We start from the raw sequence: 20,575 nt of genomic DNA, 5'->3' as shown, positions 1-20,575 counted from the left end.
TGCCATCTTCATCCTATTCAATGCCATCCACACTTCCTCCCCTGTGATCCCCACCAACTCCACTTTCCCCTCCACATAACACAGTCACTCCAGCTTGTCGTTGCTTCTTTCCCCATTCAAAAGCTCTTTGAAACACCCTTCCCACATACACCTTCACCACTGCTCCTGTCTCTGTCACTAGCCTCCCGCCACCATCCTTAATCAGCGTGCCCCCCCCCCCCATGTCCCTACCATCCCCTAGCCTGTCACGAGCCAATTTATATATCATCTTCCTCTCATCATCCTCTTCCATGTACAGCCTACATGTCACAATTTTAAACCAATCTTCATGAAACTTCACCATCTGGTCGAGTTCGTCATAAGCAAGAAGTGTATTGTTTTTGAGGTCAAAGGGTCAACATGGGCCAAAGGTCAACAACTTAGTGAGATTTCTAAAATACTCAATTTTCATCTGATTGACTTGAAATTTGAATAGGATTTGCACATCAGGTCACTGAATTCAACCACCAATTATTTTTATGGTCAAATTTATTTTAGGGATTTTGGAAGTATTGTGCTCTGCACGACACACTTGCGTACTTAGGGGGGTGCAGGGAGGGCAGTCTGCCCGGGTGACAGCCAGGAGGGTGTGCCATTAGGGAGAGTTGAAATATCAGTACGATGATATAATAATGGTTTTAGTTGCAAGTGACATTATAATTTTATTATTGACCTAATACTAATGACAGTAACTCAGTAATAAAATTAATTTAATTGTGACACTTACCAAAATAATCTTGAGTCCAAGTTCACATTGCCAGAGGAAGTGAAAAGGGCTATGTTTAAATGCCTTGATCGCTTTCATCAAGAATTGGAGATTCGTTCAAAGGCAATGGATCACATTCTGTTAAACTTTGCTGCTCTTCAGCCAAACTCTTTGGTTGTTGCAACAGAAAAAGAACTTTGGAAGTGTGTTCCAAAATTGACTAAAACTTTTGATGAACTCTCTGCTGAAGATATCAGTGTGGGAATTGTACGACTTTGGATCATTTGGAAGCTGCCAAAATCAGCCTTGAGGAAGCAAAGAAGTGGACAGCATTGCAGTTTTTCGAGTTTATTGTAAAATGGGATTTTTGTGAATCCCTGCCAAGCTTGTCACTGTGCTTGAGATTCTTTTTGAGTCTCTGTGTGTCTATTGCTTCATGTGAAAGAAGTTTTTCCAAATTGAAACCGATAAAAAAAATTTCCTTCGCTCAAGCATGAGTCAGACAAGATTGATAAACCTGGCTTTGCTTTCAATTGAGTATGAATATGCAACGAAAGTGAATTTTGATCAGGTCATTGACCAATTTACCGAAAGTAAGGATCAAAAGCAGATGCAGTGAATGTTTTTTTCTATTCATCTTTGAAGAATATGTTGAGCCTTGACACTGGATTTTGTTACCTTTTTGAAAATTCTTGCTGCTGATGTTTTCTCTGTGGTTGAAGATGTGTTTTTGTTATCTCAATGCCCAAGCAGTATCACCTGTTTGCTGAAATTTTAATGTCATGCATCTTTCTTATTTCCAATTTGCTCACCACAGGTGCAGTAATGCAATCCGCTTGAAATTTTACTTGCAAACATTATAAATGTTTTCTGTGAATTTAATTTTTAAAATTATTCTTCTCGGGGTGGGGGGGGGGGTGCCAAAATAACCGCCCCATGTGCCAAATACTCCAGGTATGCCCCTGGCACAACATCTTGTTCTTTGTGTGTAGGATATCCCAAAAGGTTGTTGACAGATTCGGAGAGGAAATTTGGTGGTTGGTTGGGTGTGCAACAAGGACGATTTGATTCGATTCTGGTGAAGATCCAGATACGATACTAGAATTTTTAAAGTGATTCTTCACCATTGAGAGATGGGACCAAAACGATACATAACATGATATCTCAAAAGGTTTTGGTGGATTAAGGCAAAACTTGGTGCATGAGTTGGGTAGGTGACAAGAACAAGCCAATTATATTTCAGTTCAGGTCCGAATCGAGATCCAACCTATTTGTGGGATCCCAAACGTAAATTGTTCAGCCTGGCAGAGGTATCCGCTGTTCCGTGTGCTGTTCTAGTTAACCTCCGCCATCTTCGAAGATGGATGGAGGTTACTGTTTTCACACCTTTCTGTTTGTTTGTTACTTACGAAATCTAAAGATTTCGTAAGTATATTGATGACTTCCGTTTCTGTTTGTTTGTTTGTTTGTTTGTAGGCACGATAACTCGAGAACGGAAGAAGCTACCAATGTCAAATTACACCACGTGATTAAGGAGGGTGATTGCTAGTGCTGATTAGATTTTGGTCAAAATCGGTCAAAGGTCAAGGTCACAGCAAGGTCAAATATTCGATTTTTGATGGTTTGGTACAGATAACTCGAGAACGGAAGAAGCTACCAATGTCAAATTACTCCACGTGATTCAGGAGGGTGATGGCTAGTGCTGATTAGATTTTGGTCAAAATCGGTCAAAGGTCAAGGTCACATTGAGGTCAAAGATAATTCTGTAAATTCACGTGGAGAAATGGAGTATTTTTGCTTCGCTCGACGTTACGAGTTCGTTTTAACTTTGATTTTAATTTTGTCTTCGGTTTTTTGCGATCGCTTAGGATGGTTGTCAAAATTCTGGTAAAAATCGGATGTTTTGGAGACGTTTTAAGATTGTATAAAAAATATTTCACTCGACGCGTCACGGGTCGTCCCATGATGCAGTGCGCTCGAGCAGACGCGTCGTTGAGTTACGTTAAGGTATAATATAATTGCGTGGAGAAATGGAGATTTTTGCTTCGGTCGACGTTACGATTTTTGATGGTTTGATACAGAATCAAAGTAGAAACTTCTGGTTTGCGTCGCTACCTTCTCTAGAGACATCTTTTATTAGACAAGGTCAGAGGTCAAGTTGACGATTTCGTAAGTACCAGTCTATGACTGCTTGTTTGTTTGTTTGTTTGTAGGTACGAGAACTCGAGAACGGAAGAAGCAACCAATGTCAAATTACACCACGTGATTCAGGAGGGTAATGGCTCGCGCTGATTATATTTTGGTCAAAATCGGTCAAAGGTCAAGGTCACAGTGAGGTCAAATATTCGATTTTTGATGGTTTGGTACAGATAACTCGAGAACGGAAGAAGCTACCAATGTCAAATTACACCACGTGATTCAGGAGGGTGATGGCTCGCACTGATTAGATTTTGGTCAAAATCGGTCAAAGGTCAAGGTCACAGTGAGGTCAAACATCCAAAACATTCGATTTTTGATGGTTTGGTACAGAATCATCGTAGAAACTTCTGGTTTGCGTCGCTACCTTCTCGAGAGACAGCTTTTATGAGACAAGGTCAGAGGTCAAGTTGATGATTTCGTAAGTACCAGTCTATGACTGCTTGTTTGTTTGTTTGTTTGTAGGTACGAGAACTCGAGAACGGAAGAAGCTACCAATGTCAAATTACACCACGTGATTCAGGAGAGTGGTGGCTAGCGTTGATTAGATTTTGGTCAAAATCGGTCAAAGGTCAAGGTCACAGTGAGGTCAAACATCCAACACATTCGATTTTTGGTGGTTTGGTACAGAATCGTCATAGAAACTTCTGGTTTGCGTCGCTACCTTCTCTCGAGACAGCTTTTATTAGACAAGGTCAGTGGTCAAGTTGACGATTTCGTAAGTACCAGTCTATGACTGCTTGTTTGTTTGTTTGTGAACAGTATTACGGAAAAACTCCTCGACGGATTTCGACGAAACTTGGTGGGGGGGTTAGGTATGGTCCAAGGATCATGCCATTAAATTTTGGACTTGGTCCCCCCTCCCCAAAAAGAAATTGTTAGAGAAAATTTTTATTTATTTTACATTTCTACATGTTTTAAGTGATTTCCAAACCCCCCCCCAAAAAATTGTTACCCCCCCAAAAAAGAGGAATTTTTTTTTTTGCATTTCTACATGTTTTAAGTGATTTCCAACCCCCCCAAAAAAATTGTTACCCCCCCAAAAAAAATTGTTAGAGAAGAAATTTTTTTTTTTGCATTTTTACATGTTTTAAGTGATTTCCAACCCCCCTCAAAAAAAAAATTGAGAAAATTTTTTTTTCTTTTTGCCTTTTTTCGTTTTAAGTTATTTCCAACACCCCCAAAAAATTGTTACAGCCCCCCCAAAAAAGGGAATTTTTTTTTACATTTCTACATGTTTTAAGTGATTTCCAACCCCCCCCAAAGAAATTGTAAGAGAAAAATTTTTTTGCAACTTTTTTAAACAAAATTTCGATTTTATTTGGCATTTTTACATGTTTTAAGTGATTTCCAACCCCCCTCCCCAAAAAAATGTTGGAGAAAAGAACTATAACTCTGTCAGCACTGTTGACATATTTAATGAATAAGATATAAGGTTCACTTGAGTGACTCAACAGTATTGGCGGCGGAGGTTTTGCACTCTCCCGAGTGCTCCCCCTCCAGTTTATTTTTATAATCTCATGATAGCAACTACCGAAGTGTGGTAAAATCACTTCCAGGTTACAGAAACCACTCCCGAACAGATCATTCCCATGTCATTTCTGGTGAGTGAAGTCTATTAGTAGAATAAATACTTGTGAAAACTGATTAGTCAGGTCAGGTTCGATCGACCTTAGTCAGGTCAGGTTCGATCTGTGACCTGCTACAGGTACCATGTAAACCTGTACTAACCTGTTCCATGGTCGGGTTGTCGGCGACTAAACCGTCTCCCCCACCAGGTTTTCTGGTGAGGAGGGTGTTTGGATATGGACACCCAGCAGGATTAAAAACAAAACCTGTCAAAGGGTGGAGGAGCTCCTTGTGAGCCAACGGCCATCCATATCTAGTGCCCAACTGTGTCTGCGGACATCCTCCTGCAGTTGGGTTACTTCTTATTAGGAGGTTGGTGGCAGGATTTGCACTCCAGCCACCGTAAAACCCTTCATTCCGCAAAACGCAAAAACGCAAAAAATCTGAAAACCCACTCCGTGGGAGTACCTCCTGTGCAGCTTCCCTTCGCAGGGCAGCTCACCGGATGACAGGATTGGGGAAAAGCCTTCGGGACCCCCAATCTTTGATAGGAGGGAAACCACGGGGTAACATCCCTGGGTCAGATTGCGGGAGAGTGTGTCAGTGTGGTGCTGAGGTGTCGTCCACCAGACGGCGGTCTCCTTGGGTTAACCTGAGGCGGTCCCTTCGGGTGGGTGCCTGGAATGTCCTATCCCTAAGAGAGGATGATCACCTGTCTCTGTTATCATCTGAGCTCAAGCGTTTGGACATCGGGATTGCAGCTCTCTCTGAGGTTCGGAGACCGGATTGCGGCGAGATAATGGTGGGTGGTTACACCTACTATTGGTCTGGTCGCTCTGATGGTTACCATACCCAAGGAGTTGCTGTAGCTGTGTCAAATAAGCTGACCCCAATGATCATTGAGGTAACACCGGTCAACGAGCGTATTATGAGATTAAGGATTCGCCACTCCTTAGGTGTCATTTCCCTGGTCTCTATTTATGCTCCGACTGAGGCGAGTGATCTCACCGTGAAGGACACATTCTACGCCACACTCGAGTCTGTGGTTGATCAGTGCCCCAGACGAGACACACTTCTAGTCTTGGGGGATTTCAATGCATCGACTGGAACTGATAGGGATGGTTATGAGGTGTGTGTTGGTCCCCATGGGTCAGGAACTATGAACCAGAATAGCACTAAGTTCCTTGACTTTGCAAGAAGTCATGGACTTAGGGTGGCTGGTTCATGGTTTCAGCGCCCGCAAGCTCATCGCTGGACTTGGTATTCCAACGCTGGCGGTGTGGCAAAGGAGATTGACCATGTCCTCATTGACGGTCGTTGGAGGATGATCCAGAACTGCAGGGTCTACCGGAGTGCTCAGTTGCTCAATACTGACCACAGGCTTGTTGTAGCAACTCTAAAGCTGCACCTTAAATCCTGGAGAATGGTACCATCCCAGCCTAGGCTGGATGTTGCCAAGCTCAGGGATGAGAGAGTAGCTGAGGAGTTTGCGAACAGGCTGAGTGGACACTTGGGGGGTCTGGGTGCTTTGGGGGGTCCTGAAGAGTTGTGGAGCACCTTCAAGACCACCGTCCTTGATGTTGCCGGTGGATGCCTTGGAGTTCACCGCAGGGCAAAGAAGAATTTTGTCTCTCAAGGGACACTGGATACCATTGACCAGAGTCACAGGGCCAGGCTGAATGGCAGAGCTGAGCTGTTCAGGGAGCTGAGGCGTAAAACTGTACGTGCACTGAGGGTGGACAAGGATGCCTATGTGCGAGGAATCTGTGAGGGGGTAGAGCATCACCTGTGGACAGGTGATTCTCATCCCGCTTACAGGGGAATTCGCGCATTACGTTCATCCAAGCCCATCCCTCGGAGCACTGCAGTTCGAGCAGAGAGTGGTAGGCTCTTGACAGAGGAGTCTGAAGTGAAGGCCCGCTGGGCCGGTTACTTTGAGCGGTTGTACCAGGCTGATCCCCCAGCTGTCGAGTTGGACGTCAAGGGTGTTACAATCCTTGTTTCTGACCCTCGAATCAACTGTGGTCCACCATCGCTTGTGGAAACACGGGCTGCGGTGAACCAGTTGAAACGGGGAAAAGCTCCAGGGATCTGTGGCATCCATGCTGAACTTCTCAAGGCTGGTGGAAATGCTGCACTCGTGTCGTTGCATGCAGTTTTGTGCTCTGCCTGGAACACAGGCATCATCCCAACTGACTGGAAGAGGGGCCTTGTTGTCCATCTCTGGAAAGGAAAGGGTGATCGCCAAGACCGCAACAACTACCGAGGGGTGACGCTGCTCTCAGTGCCGGGCAAGGTCTTTGCTCGGATAATTCTTGATAGGGTTCGCCACCATCTGCTTGAGCACCAGCGTCCAGAGCAGTCAGGCTTTACACCAAAGAGGTCAATGATTGACCGTATCCTTGCACTTCGTGTCCTCACCGAACGCAGACGAGAGTTTCGGCAGGGGCTGCTTGCAGCCTATGTTGATCTCTGTAAAGCGTTCGATTCAGTGAATCGGGATGTCCTCTGGAGGATTCTTGGTCTTCGTGGGGTGCCACCGAAACTGATCGATCTGATGTCTGAACTCTACTCTGGTACTGAGAGTGCTGTGAAGTGTGGTGGTACCATCTCTGACTTATTTTCAGTTGTGACTGGAGTTCGTCAGGGATGTGTACTTGCCCCCACACTTTTCAGCACTTGTATGGACTGGATTTTTGGGAGGATGTCGGAGAGATCAAGTTGCGGTGCATCGTTTGGCAATGTCAAGATCTCGGACCTTGATTTTGCAGATGATGCAGTCATCTTTGCGGAGACTTTAGACATCCTCTTGGGGGCCCTCGAGGTGCTGAATGAGGAGTCAGAGCCGTTGGGATTACGGATTTCTTGGGTCAAAACTAAGATCCAGGCTTTCGGTGACATCTTGGATGCTGCTGTCCTGTCTGTGTCTGTTTGTGGTGAGGATGTTGAGGTCGTGGATAGATTCACTTCCCTTGGCAGTGATATTCATGTCTCCGCAGGTTGTGAGCCGGAGGTCAATAGACGTCTGGGTCGGGCCTGGGGTGTCATGGATTCACTGAATCATGGGGTGTGGCGCTGCCGGTACCTGTGCGGGAGGACGAAAGTCCGAGTCTTCAGGTCCTTGGTACTTCCAGTCTTGCTCTACGGAGGCCCCTGGAGTACCGGCGGAAAGTGGACGCAGCGACACGCTGTTCTGGCACATGCTCCCATACCTGACCTGAAAACTGATCCATAAACCTTGTTTCAGCTTGATAGTACAGTTAGGCATGGAAGAGTAAACCATTTTGCAGAATAATTTGGTGAAATCCGATAAAGATCATCACACAGTTATTTTTCTATCCCAGTGATTGACTATACCAGGCTGCCAGGTTTGCTCGAAGCTGAGCCATTATGTTGTTCTATCCTCTGCATCTGTGTGGGCACGGGGTTACCGAGCAGGGGCAATTCCGGGCGAGGATGGTTTTTAGCCCAGTCGGGCACGTTGTGTGATCAGTGATATTAAAGTTGATTTCAACCTCATCAAGATTGGTGTTTTGGCCATGGTGCTCCGCTGGGGATTCCCAGTAACCTTTGTGGTATGGTGGCAGTGTCGGGATACGATGCCACGCACTCTTCATCTTGGAGACGGCGATCGGCAGAACGTCACTGTTACGAGAGCCATCTTTGAACCCCAATCGCACCTCACAAGAAGGTGAGCGGCCAACCAGCTCGTTCTATAGCTGTGTCATAAACATCGTCTGTGCAACGTACCCGCCACCAAAATGGCTACCACACACTGTGCACCAAAGCAGTGGTCACTCAGCAAGAGTGAAACGGTGAACTCATTTGAATGTTGGAGACACAATTTTCTTTATATTTTATCGCTCAATCCCAACTTTGCTCCCTTCCTCACTGAGGGCGTCACCTGGGAGAAGAAGAGCAGAGTGTTCCCTCTTTGTGGACTTTTGGACGATGGTGAGAGTGTCCCCGTTGAGCAGCGTCACACTGCCCAACAGAAAGTCACCATACTGGAACTTATGCTGGGTCAGATTGCAAACTACTGCCCTGTGATATCCCATAACACCATAGCCCGAAACTCCACTTCCGTAGCCAACGTATGGCAGTCGATTCGACAACATTTTGTATTCCAGTTGACGGGTGCACACTTCATTGACTTTGCAGTGATACGCCATAACCCCGAGGAGCGCCATGAAGACTTGTACCAACGCCTGATGGTGTTTGTGGAAGATACCTTGCTTCACCGAGATTGCGGCATCTCCCACTATAACCATCTCCCACTATAACTATATAACCATTGCGGCATCTCCCACATCTCCCACTCTCCCACTATATCCCACTATCACTGAAGATGAGGAGTTATCCCCCTCGCTGGAGAACTTTCTTGTGCTCACATGGCTTTGTCTTGTTCACAGTGGACTCCTCAGACTCGTCAAACAACGCTATGGAACCGAGCTCAGGTCCCGCACCATAGTCTCCATAAAGCCAGAGATATCCCAGGCGCTTGACTCACTATGAGATGAGCTCCACACTGCTGAAGATACAAAGTCATTGCGTACTGTAACGTCTCCATTACAAGCCTCCTGCCCGGCATCATTCCCATTGTCAAAACCCCGTCAAGTCCTTTTTGGGACTCGTTGCAACAACCTTACAAATTCCTGTCCCCTCTGCAAGCAAGTACGTCATACCGATTACAGTCATTTCCTCAGTGAATGTCCTTTCCTCCTCGAACAAGATCATCGCTACATTGCAAGAGCACGCCAAGTGGCTGACATAACTGAAGAGTCAGATGACGAGCCTGGAGATATAACATGTGCTCATGCGGACAAGGTGGTTAGTAACACAGATTTTACAGAACCGGCCACTACCAGGTCAAGTATGGGAGCATGTGCCAGAACAGCGCGTCGCTGCGTCCACTTTCCGCCGGTACTCCAGGGGCCTCCGTCTGGCCACCCCCCAGGCAGATGCTAGGCCCATCCCCATCTCCTTGAGATGATGGTCAACCTGCTGCAACCATGAGGCACGTGGTCAGCCCACTGGCCTCCTCCACTCATGAGACTCCCTCGCTGATAGAATCTGGTGAGCAGGATCAGCATCAGGAAAACGAGCCACATGTCCATACAGCCGCAACTGACGCTCACGGACTATGCAGGTAACAAATCTCATCCGAGTCTCTCTCAGCAACTGCTCGTTGGACACAAAATCCGACCAGCGATAGCCAAGGATTCTCCGAAGAGACCTGGTACCAAAGGAATTAAGTCTCCGTCTCAGATCCTTGGTCAGAGTCCAAGTCTCGCACCCATAGAGCAAGACTGGAAGTACCAAGGACCTGAAGACTCGGACTTTCGTCCTCCCGCACAGGTACCGGCAGCGCCACACCCCATGATCCAGTGAATCCATGACTCCCCAGGCCCGACCCAGACGTCTATTGACCTCTGACTCGCAACCAGCAGAGACATGAATATCACTGCCAAGGTAAGTGAATCTCTCCACGACCTCAACATCCTCACCACAAACAGACACAGACAGGACAGCAGCATCCAATATGTCACCGAAAGCCTGGATCTTAGTTTTGACCCAAGAAACCCGTAATCCCAATGGCTCCGACTCCTCATTCACACCTCGAGGGCCCCCAAGAGGATGTCTAAAGTCTCCGCAAAGATGACTGCATCATCTGCAAAATCAAGGTCCGAGATCTTGACATTGCCAAACGATGCACCGCAACTTGATCTCTCCGACATCCTCCCTAAAATCCAGTCCATACAAGTGCTGAAAAGTGTGGGGGCAAGTACACATCCCTGACGAACTCCAGTAACAACTGGAAATAAGTCAGAGATGGTACCACCACACTTCACAGCACTCTCAGTACCAGAGTAGAGTTCAGACATCAGATCGATCAGTTTTGGTGGCACCCCACGAAGACCAAGAATCCTCCAGAGGACATCCCGATTCACTGAATCGAACGCTTTACAGAGATCAACATAGGCTGCAAGCAACCCCTGCCGAAACTCTCATCTGCGTTCGGTGAGGACACGAAGTGCAAGGATACGGTCAATCGTTGACCTCTTTGGTGTAAAGCCTGACTGCTCTGGACGCTGGTGCTCAAGCAGATGGTGGCGAACCCTATTATATCAAGAATTATCCGAGCAAAGACCTTGCCCGGCACTGAGAGCAGCGTCACCCCTCGGTAGTTGTTGCAGTCTTGGCGATCACCCTTCCCTTTCCAGAGAGGGACAACAAGGCCCCTCTTCCAGTCAATTGGGATGATGCCTGTGTTCCAGGCAGAGCACAAAACTGCATGCAACGACACGAGTGCAGCACTTCCACCAGCCTTGAGAAGTTCAGCATGGATGCCACAGATCCCTGGAGCTTTTTCCCGTTTCAACTGGTTCACCGCAGCCCGTGTTTCCACAAGCGAAGGTGGACCACAGTTGATTCGAGGGTCAGCAACCGGGATTGTAACACCCTTGACGTCCAACTCGACAGCTGGGGGATCAGCCTGGTACAACCGCTCAAAGTAACCGGCCCAGCGGGCCTTCACTTCAGACTCCTCTGTCAAGAGCCTACCACTCTCTGCTCGAACTGCAGTGCTCCGAGGGATGGGCTTGGATGAACGTAATGCGCGAATTCCCCTGTAAGCGGGACGAGAATCACCTGTCCACAGGTGATGCTCTACCCCCTCACAGATTCCTCGCACATAGGCCTCCTTGTCCACCCTCAGTGCACGTACAGTTTTACGCCTCAGCTCCCTGAACAGCTCAGCTCTGCCATTCAGCCTGGCCCTGCGACTCTGGTCAATGGTATCCAGTGTCCCTTGAGAGACAAAATTCTTCTTTGCCCTGCGGTGAGCTCCAAGGCATCCACCGGCAACATCACGGACGGTGGTCTTGAAGGCGCTCCACAACTCTTCAGGACACCCCAAAGCACCCAGACCCCCCAAGTGTTCACTCAGCCTGTTCGCAAACTCCTCAGCTACTCTCTCATCCCTGAGCTTGGCAACATCCAGCCTAGGCTGGGATGGTACCATTCTCCAGGATTTAAGGTGCAGCTTTAGAGTTGCTACAACAAGCCTGTGATCAGTATTGAGGAACTGAGCACTCCGGTAGACCCTGCAGTTCTGGATCATCCTCCAACGACCGTCAATTAGGACATGGTCAATCTCCTTTGCCACACCGCCAGCGTTGGAATACCAAGTCCAGCTGAAACCATGAACCAGCCACCCTAAGTCCATGACTTCTTGCAAAGTCAAGGAACTTAGTGCTATTCTGGTTCATAGTTCCTGACCCATGGGGACCAACACACACCTCATAACCATCCCTATCAGTTCCAGTCGATGCATTGAAATCCCCCAAGACTGGAAGTGTATCTCGTCTTGGGCACTGATCAACCACAGACTCGAGTGTGGCGCAGAATGCATCCTTCACGGTGAGATCGCTCGCCTCAGTCGGAGCATAAACAGAGACCAGGGAAATGACACCTAAGGAGTGACGAATCCTTAATCTCATAATACGCTCGTTGACCGGTGTTACCTCAATTATCATTGGGGTCAGCTTATTGGACACAGCTACAGCAACTCCTTGGGTATGTTAACCATCAGAGCGACCAGATCAATAGTAGGTGTAACCACCCACCATTATCTCGCCGCAATCCGGTCTCCGAACCTCAGAGAGGGCTGCAATCCCGATGTCCAAACGCTTGAGCTCAGATGATAACAGAGACAGGTGATCATCCTCTCTTAGGGATAGAACATTCCAGGCACCCACCCGAAGGGACCGCCTCAGGTTAACCCAAGGAGACCGCCGTCTGGTGGACGACACCTCAGCACCATTCCGACACACTCTCCCGCAATCTGACCCAGGGATGTTACCCCGTGGTTTCCCTCCTATCATCAAAGATTGGGGGTCCCGAAGGCTTTGCCCCAATCCCGTCATCCGGTGAGCTGCCCTGCGAAGGGAAGCTGTGCAGGAGGTACTCCCACGGAGTGGGTTATCAGATTTTTTTGCGTTTTTGCGTTTTGCGGAATGAAGGGTTTTACGGTGGCCGGAGTGCAAATCCTGCCACCAACCTCCTAATAAGAAGTAACCCAACTACAGGAGGACGTCCGCAGACACAGTTGGGCACTAGATATGGATGGCCGTTGGCTCACAAGGAGCTCCTCCATCCTTTGACAGGTTTTGTTTTTAATCCTGCTGGGTGTCCATATCCAAACACCCCCCTCACCAGAAAACCTGGTGGGGGAGATGGTTTAGTCGCCGACAACCCGACCATGGAACAGGTTAGTACAGCTTTACATGGTACCTGTAGCAGGTCACAGATCGAACCTGACCTGACATGACCACTACCCGACGTGTCCAGATTCGCCAGTCTCCATATCTCAACACCTTCCACGGTCACCCCACATCCCGAGTCACCATTGACAGCGGTGCCACGGGAAACCTGATTCGTGAGACAACTAGAAGAAATTTAGGAGCCAAGCTTCAGAAGAGTGCGAAGGCCGCTAGTCAGGCTGATGGATCGTCCCCTCTTCAAATTTTTGGTGAGACCAGACTGGCACTGACACATGACGGAAGAGAATTTCAGTTTGAGTGCCTGGTCGTCGAAAATCTTGACGTGGAGGTACTGGCAGGAACACCTTTCATGGAGTCTAATGACATCTCAATCCGCCATGTGAAGCACCAAGTTATCGTGGGTGATGGCACCACATGCGTGCATGGGTCTCATGGAAGGAGCCTTGATCGCCATGCAGTACGCCGAGCTCATGTACCACTTGCCCCACTCCACACAACTACTCTGTGGCCCAGAGAGTTTATCGAAATGGTCCTCCCAAATGACATGTCGAGTAGTGACTCAGTGTTCGCACTCGAACCTCACACGGATGCCCCTAGTGCAAGGTCACTGTGACAAAGTGAGTTCTGGCCCCCTCCCAGTATCATCCGTAGCATCAGCAGGAAGGTTTGGATCCCCAATTTAACCAAGGAACCACGAGTTCTCAAACGACAGGAGCAGTTTTGCCAAATCCACCCTGTGTACATACCCGAGTACACCAAAGAACACCCAGATAGTTATACCGAGACCAGCTCCCCCAAAGTAAAACGCACACTCACATCACCCTCAGGACACACTACGACTGCGACCCTCGACCCTGACAATATGATCACTCCTGACGAACAATCAAAGTTTTGTGCTCCATCTGATTTTGCCAGCCGCAATGCACCAGACTGTACTGACACCTCCTGTCAAATTTATACCTTCATAAGACGTGAGGAGGAGGCCATAGTCCTGCATGTGTCAGCCCAGGCCATCATTTCCGGCCGTACCAAACTGCACTTTACCAACAGAACTGCTTGGAAGGCAGTCCAGGCAGAGTGTGCAGACCGAAGGCGGACTCATGCCAATCTGGTTCAGGGAACCCGCCCATCAAAGAAAGCAGCCAACATCAAGGACGTCAAACGATACCTCCAGGTCGCTTCAGTTTCCAATGATGGTCCAGTTGTAGTCCGTCGGGACAAGACTTGTCCTCGGCATGTGAGTGCATCATTGTCCCACGTCAGTTGGTCAATGGTGTAGTTACAGCGTGACACATTCAACTGGATCATCTGAGTCGCCATCAACTCAGTTCCGTGATGCACCGCTATTTTTATGCTCTTGAATTGGACAGAGCAATCGACCAAGTAACCTCGAAGTGCCACAAGTATGCTGCATTGTACAGCGCACCTCACACCATTATCAAACAGTCCACTGGAGACCCCCCCCTCCCCGGGTGCTGTTGGTGTATCTTTCGCAGCAGATATTATCAAATGCAATCACCAGCTAATTATAATTAATTATAAATATCCAGTTGAATAATAATTATTATATTGCGAGAATGTACCACTTCCTACACTACATCATGTATTGTGGAGAACGAACAACACATCAATCTCCGCGATAACTTCATCCGCTTATGCATAGAGCTCCGGCCATTGGATGGACCACCTGCTGTCATCCACACCGATCCGGCCCCCAGCTTCGCACGTTTGGTCCACGATGAGCTTCTTAAGCACCATCGGTTGTGCATTGAAATTGGTCATATTAAAAATCCCAATAAAAATCCCATTGCCGAGAAGGCAGTTCGTGAATGTGAAGACGAACTCCTACGACAGGAGCCGATGGGAGGACCAGTAACCCCACTAACCCTCGCACTGGCCACTGCCAGTATGAACTCAAGAATTCGTGCATGGGGCCTCTCAGCCCGAGAGATGTTATGCCAGTGGAATCAGTTCACCAATCTGCAAATGCCTTTCTTTGACCTACAAATGATACAAGCTCAACACCACCTTCGCTCCATAAACCACCCCCATAGTGAGAAGTCTAAGGCACCCATGGGGTCTTTCGAGGCCAATGTATCAGTGGAAGTCAGCGATTTGGTCTATTTGTACTCCGACCGCAACAAGTCATGTGCAAGAAACCGCTACCTCGTCTCTGCCACAGATTGACCCTGGTGCAACATACATAAGTTTGTGGGGTCCCAATTGAGGAGTGCAGCTTATCGGGTCAAAAAATCTGAATGCGCCAAAGTCCCGGACTACTGGAAGGATACGCTTCCACTCCCTCGCAATCAGGTGCATGGTGGTTCATTGTCTGGGATCTAGGGCACCAAAATTTGAGATGACCCGTCACGGAAAGATATACTTTGCAGGCCACTTTTTTGCAAGTTCAGACCCTTAGGAAACAGAATCCAGAGGCCTGCTCTGCCGGAGGAATTGCAAAATTGAAAAAAAAAAATGCATTTTTTACCACTACTACCCTCAAATAAAAATTCGCCTCTCGTGAAAAATTGAAAAATGCAGAAGGATAAAGTTTGGGTAATTTTAATTAAAATAGTACTAAACTTGGCACATTAATAGAACATAACATCCTTTAAAGTCTTCACTATAAATTTGACGAAAAGTTTTCAAAATGGCCGCCATATTTCTAAGATGGCCGCCATTTTCCAAGATGGATGCCATATTTTCCCATAGATATCTATGTTCATTATATTCTGAGTATTATTGCAATTATTCAAGTGTTTTGTGTTTGTTACGAAACCATTGCTTGGTTTACTCTTTTGTTGGCGTAAAAAACCCAATGTATTGTGGCTGTATCTATCGAAGATGGCTGCCATTTTGCATGACTGATGATAATTTGGTCCGTAAAGAAACATTTTCAGAATTGTGTTACTTGCTTGAGATATGTACTATTTGACCTTTGAAAGTTGGACAAGAAAACACACTATTAAATTTAATGAAAAATTCAATATGGCTACCATTTTTTTCAAAATGTCTGTCAATTTCTGACTAAATGTCTGTTCTCACCACATATTCGATATAAATGCACAACATGAGTTCTTTTTGAGTCTTTTATGTTGTGACTATCTCAAATATAATAAATACAAATCGTTTCACATGATGACACAGGAAAATTACATCTTTTTACAAATCTTGCAAAATTTGACATGTATCATGTTGCACTCATCAATGAAAATGAATATTCCACTGACTAGTTCATTATTTAGTTCTCATCAGGAATCAAGAGGTTTGCTTCAACGCATCCACATTTCAGTGGGTCGCCCATTCAAAGGCAAGCAAAAACACATTTCGAGTAGGCTCGAGCGCACAGGCATCTCCGAAGACAGTTGCTCTTCTTGCATTTACAGAACTTTTCCTGTACAGCTCTTGGCTTTGGATCCTTTGTCATCATTATTGGCACCAGTTTGCCATTCCTGATTTCTCTGCCGAATGCAGTTGCTATTGGTTGTACTGGTTTCGAAATGTGAGCACTCTTATACATAGCCATTTGGTGAAGACTTCGTAGCAAGTGAAGGTAAAATGCATCCTCTGTAGGAGGCAGTCATCTGAGGTCACATTTTTTGGTAGCGAAAATGTGTGCACGAAGGACATCCAGACTACCCAGTAAATCAGATTGTGTATAGAAGGCCAGAAAGAAGAATCTAGTAGCTTCAATGACATCAGTCGATACATCAAGGATAAAGTTCTCACCAGGTTTGCCATACTGAGCGAGTGGAAGAAGCTTTTCTGGATTGTCTACAGCACATTTGAAAGCCTGCTTCTTTCCTCTTTGGAATGGATAGCTGACTGTATCAACGCCACTCAAGATGTAGGCACTGAGGATAACAGAACATATTTGTTCGGCTTCCATGTTACAAGCCCTTGCCAATGATGCTGCAATCTCATGTGTTGGGATGGTGTCCATCTTTTGGACCCACAGTTCTTCAAGATCAGGAATGCATGTGCTGTAGTAAATGCACATGATCACTACATCCGTATCAGTTGCTTGTACTACTATTCTCTTGTATCCCATGTGCTGGACAGAAGAGGCTATATGAGCAAACATTCTTGTATCAGCTTCTTCATGTATCTGACAAGAAATTTCATCGAGTTGAGTTGCCTCATTAGTGGTCAGCTGAACCGTTTTACCTGGATCTCGGAATAGCCCTCCAAGGATCATCATACAATTCGCCGGAATACGTGCATGATTGTTCAACCAGGATTCTCCAATGTAATTCAGAAGATTAGCTTTGTTCTGAGGATTCTATAATGTCTCGTTCCAATCTAAAAGCTACTTCATCCATTCGTTTAGTGACAGCGTTAAGAAGTGCTGGATAACCCAGTGGCGTTAATTGTTGGAGCGGCACAGTTTCTGATACATGCTGATAAATTAGACATCTGGAATAATCTGTCAGATCGGGATCTTTTCTCCCTTGTGTGTTCTGGTTCCATGATTTATTCAGTCTACTCCACCATGCCAGATAATCTGTGGAAGAAACAAATATGTACTAAAGGTTGCAGTCTAGAATAATACAAGAATATCATTGTATCTCAAAAACATTACATGTACAGCCACTTGTAATAAGACAATTTATTCTAAAGCAAGAACAAGTATGCACATCTAAATAAGGACTGCTCCCTTGCACTAAGTGACCTGACATTGTAGAGAACTAGATGAATGTTGAGATTTACCATTTGTTTTATTAATCTCATTGACTTGATATGTATTTAAATAAATTAGCATTTGGGGCATAGTTCATCTCAGGTTCACAATATATATATATATATATATATATATATATATATAACATGTATAACATGTCTTGCAGAAAGTAGTGCATTGGTCAAAAATTTGAGTGGGGGGATTTCCAAATTGATGATAGGTTTCATTTGCCATTATATCGTTTCTTTACATGTTTTGATTGTATTTTTTATCATAATGAGTGCAGAAGTATATAATCTGTGATATGAATGTAGCATTACTCACCTTCTTCTGAAAATTGATTGCCAAACAGTTATTTAAAGGTGGCTACAGTGATTACCTTCTGGTTATTTACCACCGGAGCAGGTGCACTTCCTGTGCTACTTGCATGTCAACAAATAATTATTAGTAGCATCATCAAACGGACTAAAACAAAAATTTCATTTTCACATATGTTATTAATATGTAACTTAGGAAAAATAATGGGAGGGTTATATTTGTATAAGAACGGTAAGTAGACTATTAAAATGCTTCTAATTCTGTTGCCATGGTAACCCAAAATCCTAATGTTTTTGGCATTATTTAAATATTGCATTCAGAATAGTTAATTAGCTGACATAATATTTTAGGCAGAAGTATTTTAAAATAAAATTGATTAATCTTATCATTTAATGTATAAATGCTATTCCGCCTAAAACTTTTACATGTAACCAGGTCTCTAATTGGTCCATGGCAAGTGGGTTCTATATCTAATTTTTAAAGGTATGGGTCAATGTGTAAGTGTGCCAAGTTTCATGCTTTTAACACAAAATGCACATACCACTGCCTTAGCTGCTCTACTATTATGGGTATGTTTTGTTTAATTGATAACATGGTCACTTGCACATATATTATGCAACATTCCAATGCGGTTTCATGCATACTATAACAACATATGTACCTTTTGTTGTGGAGATCTGCTTCAATGTTGTCGTCTGCTCGTATGCCAATTTGGAAGAGAGGGAGTATTCATTGTTTCAAAATGCATTTTGTTATATTTTTATTACTTTATTTAAACAAGACAATGAAAATGTTATCTTAAATATCCAGCCTGATATTAGTTGTGTACATGATTTTCAAATAAAATAAAATAATTTAATCATTTGACATGTCAAATATTCTATGAATTTTCTTTTAACTATGGGTATTTTTATTGAGAAAAAAATTAGTATTTTAGAAGATAAGGGCCGTCTTTATGTATATTTCCAAATTATTTATCTGAGGGTCACAGACATACGAGAAACTCAAAACTTCGCAATACCTTTTTAATATATGTGCTAAATCGTTCGGGTCAACATTGGGAGGATAACAGATTTGACACAAGAAACAAGCCCCAATACATTGTATTGCACTCCCTAATAGTGTAAACCATGCAATGGTTTTATAACAAACACAAAGCAATGAAACAATTTGAATAATACTCAACGTATAATGGAAGATTGATATCCATGGTCAAACATATTGTCCTATCTTGGAAAAAAATGGTGGCCATCTTGGAAATTTTATGTCAAAAGTATAGTGGCAATTTTCAGGATGTTATGTTCTATTAAGGTGCCAAGTTTAGTACTATTTCCTTTAAAATTACCCTTACTTTATCATTCTGCATTTTTCATTTTTTCACGATAGGCGAGTTTCGATTTGAGGGTAGTAGTGGTAAAAAATGCAATTTTTTTTCCAATTTTGCAATTCCTCGGGCAGAGCAGGCCTCTGGATTCTGTTCCCTAAGGGTCTGAACTTGCAAAAAAAGTGGCCTGCAAAGTATATCTTTCCGTGACAGGTAACTTCATTTTTAAGGCCCTTTTTGGACCTTGGATCCCAGACTATCACTGCATACTGAGGACGTTTTCCTTCAACCAGCAACAAAACCACCAGATCACCCATTCATCCCCTATGAGTTGTCTTCACCTGCCAACAGTGCTGAATCCTTGCCAACACCTATCAGCCAAGTACTAGATCCTGGTTGGGGTACATCGCCAAAACTTAACACCCATGGATCTGATCGCTCCCAATCTATTGAGACCATCCGTGACACCTGTGAGGATCATCCAACGGTGTCCCCAACTGGATGTACACGAAGACACTCCATCCGTCTGCGCTACCAGCCCAAGCACTTCAAGGATTATATTTTGTATGCTTAGAACCATATTGTGGTCACAATGCTCGCATAAATACTGTCATGGGTCAGAATAATCCCCGAGACCGGAGGGCAGTCTAACCGGTGATGGTCTCAGCATACCTGACTATTAGTGCATGATTTCTGTGACCTCCCACATGTTTCGTGACCATTTAAGTATTTTTGTTTAAGCTTACGTCCTCTTCCCCGGTATTTGTTGCCAGTTACTGTCACCTACTTACGTTATACATAACACCGAGAATGATAGTAGATGGATAAGCGTGAAAACGAAAGAAAAAGATGAGAGAAAAAAACAAGTGGTTACGCCATTATGTTGTCCTATCCTCCGCATCGGCGTGGGCACAGGTTTACCGAGCAGGGCCATTCCGGGCGAGGATGGTTATTGGCCCAGTCGGGCACGTTGTGTGATGAGTGATATTAAAGTTGATTTCAACCTCAACAAGATTGGTGTTTTGGACCTGGTGCTCTGCTGGAGATTCCCGTTAACCCTTTGCGGCATTGACGTCAGTCTCACGTGGACCATCTGCCATCTCGTGGTGGAGTAGAAATCGATGATTCCGTCGATATAATGGACATCAGTGAGGTTAACAGCAGCAGTCTACAGACAACACAAAACGACCTCAATAAACATAATTGACAGCAAAAACGGAACAATCGTTTGTGTACGAGTTGTCATCGTTTCGTTATTATTATTACTCGTACGTGTCCTTACGTGCAAAAAACAAACAAACAAACAAAAAAATTGTCAAACCGCATGCCAGAAACAACAACCACACAGGCCGTTCCTTCGCTCTCGCATGGCCGTACGTGCAAAAAAAAAAGAAGCATTGTGACGTCAATCGTGATGTCATAGCACCGTGTCCTGTCATTGGTTTGGTAAATAAATG

The 20,575-nt window shown here is 45.2% G+C and overlaps 1 pseudogene; it reads right to left on the bottom strand.

Moving 5' to 3' along the window:
* Positions 1 to 16,036: 16,036 nt before the first annotated feature.
* Positions 16,037 to 17,313, bottom strand: LOC147012206 (uncharacterized; annotated as a pseudogene).
* Between the last annotated feature and the right edge of the window lie 3,262 nt (positions 17,314 to 20,575).

This window comes from Eptatretus burgeri, chromosome 15, assembly GCF_056783735.1.
Source record: "Eptatretus burgeri isolate ZD-2024b chromosome 15, Ebu_testis_v1, whole genome shotgun sequence".
Lineage (NCBI taxonomy): Eukaryota > Metazoa > Chordata > Myxini > Myxiniformes > Myxinidae > Eptatretus > Eptatretus burgeri.
Note: the sequence above shows the minus strand (reverse complement) of the source record. Positions and strands in the feature narration are given on the sequence as shown.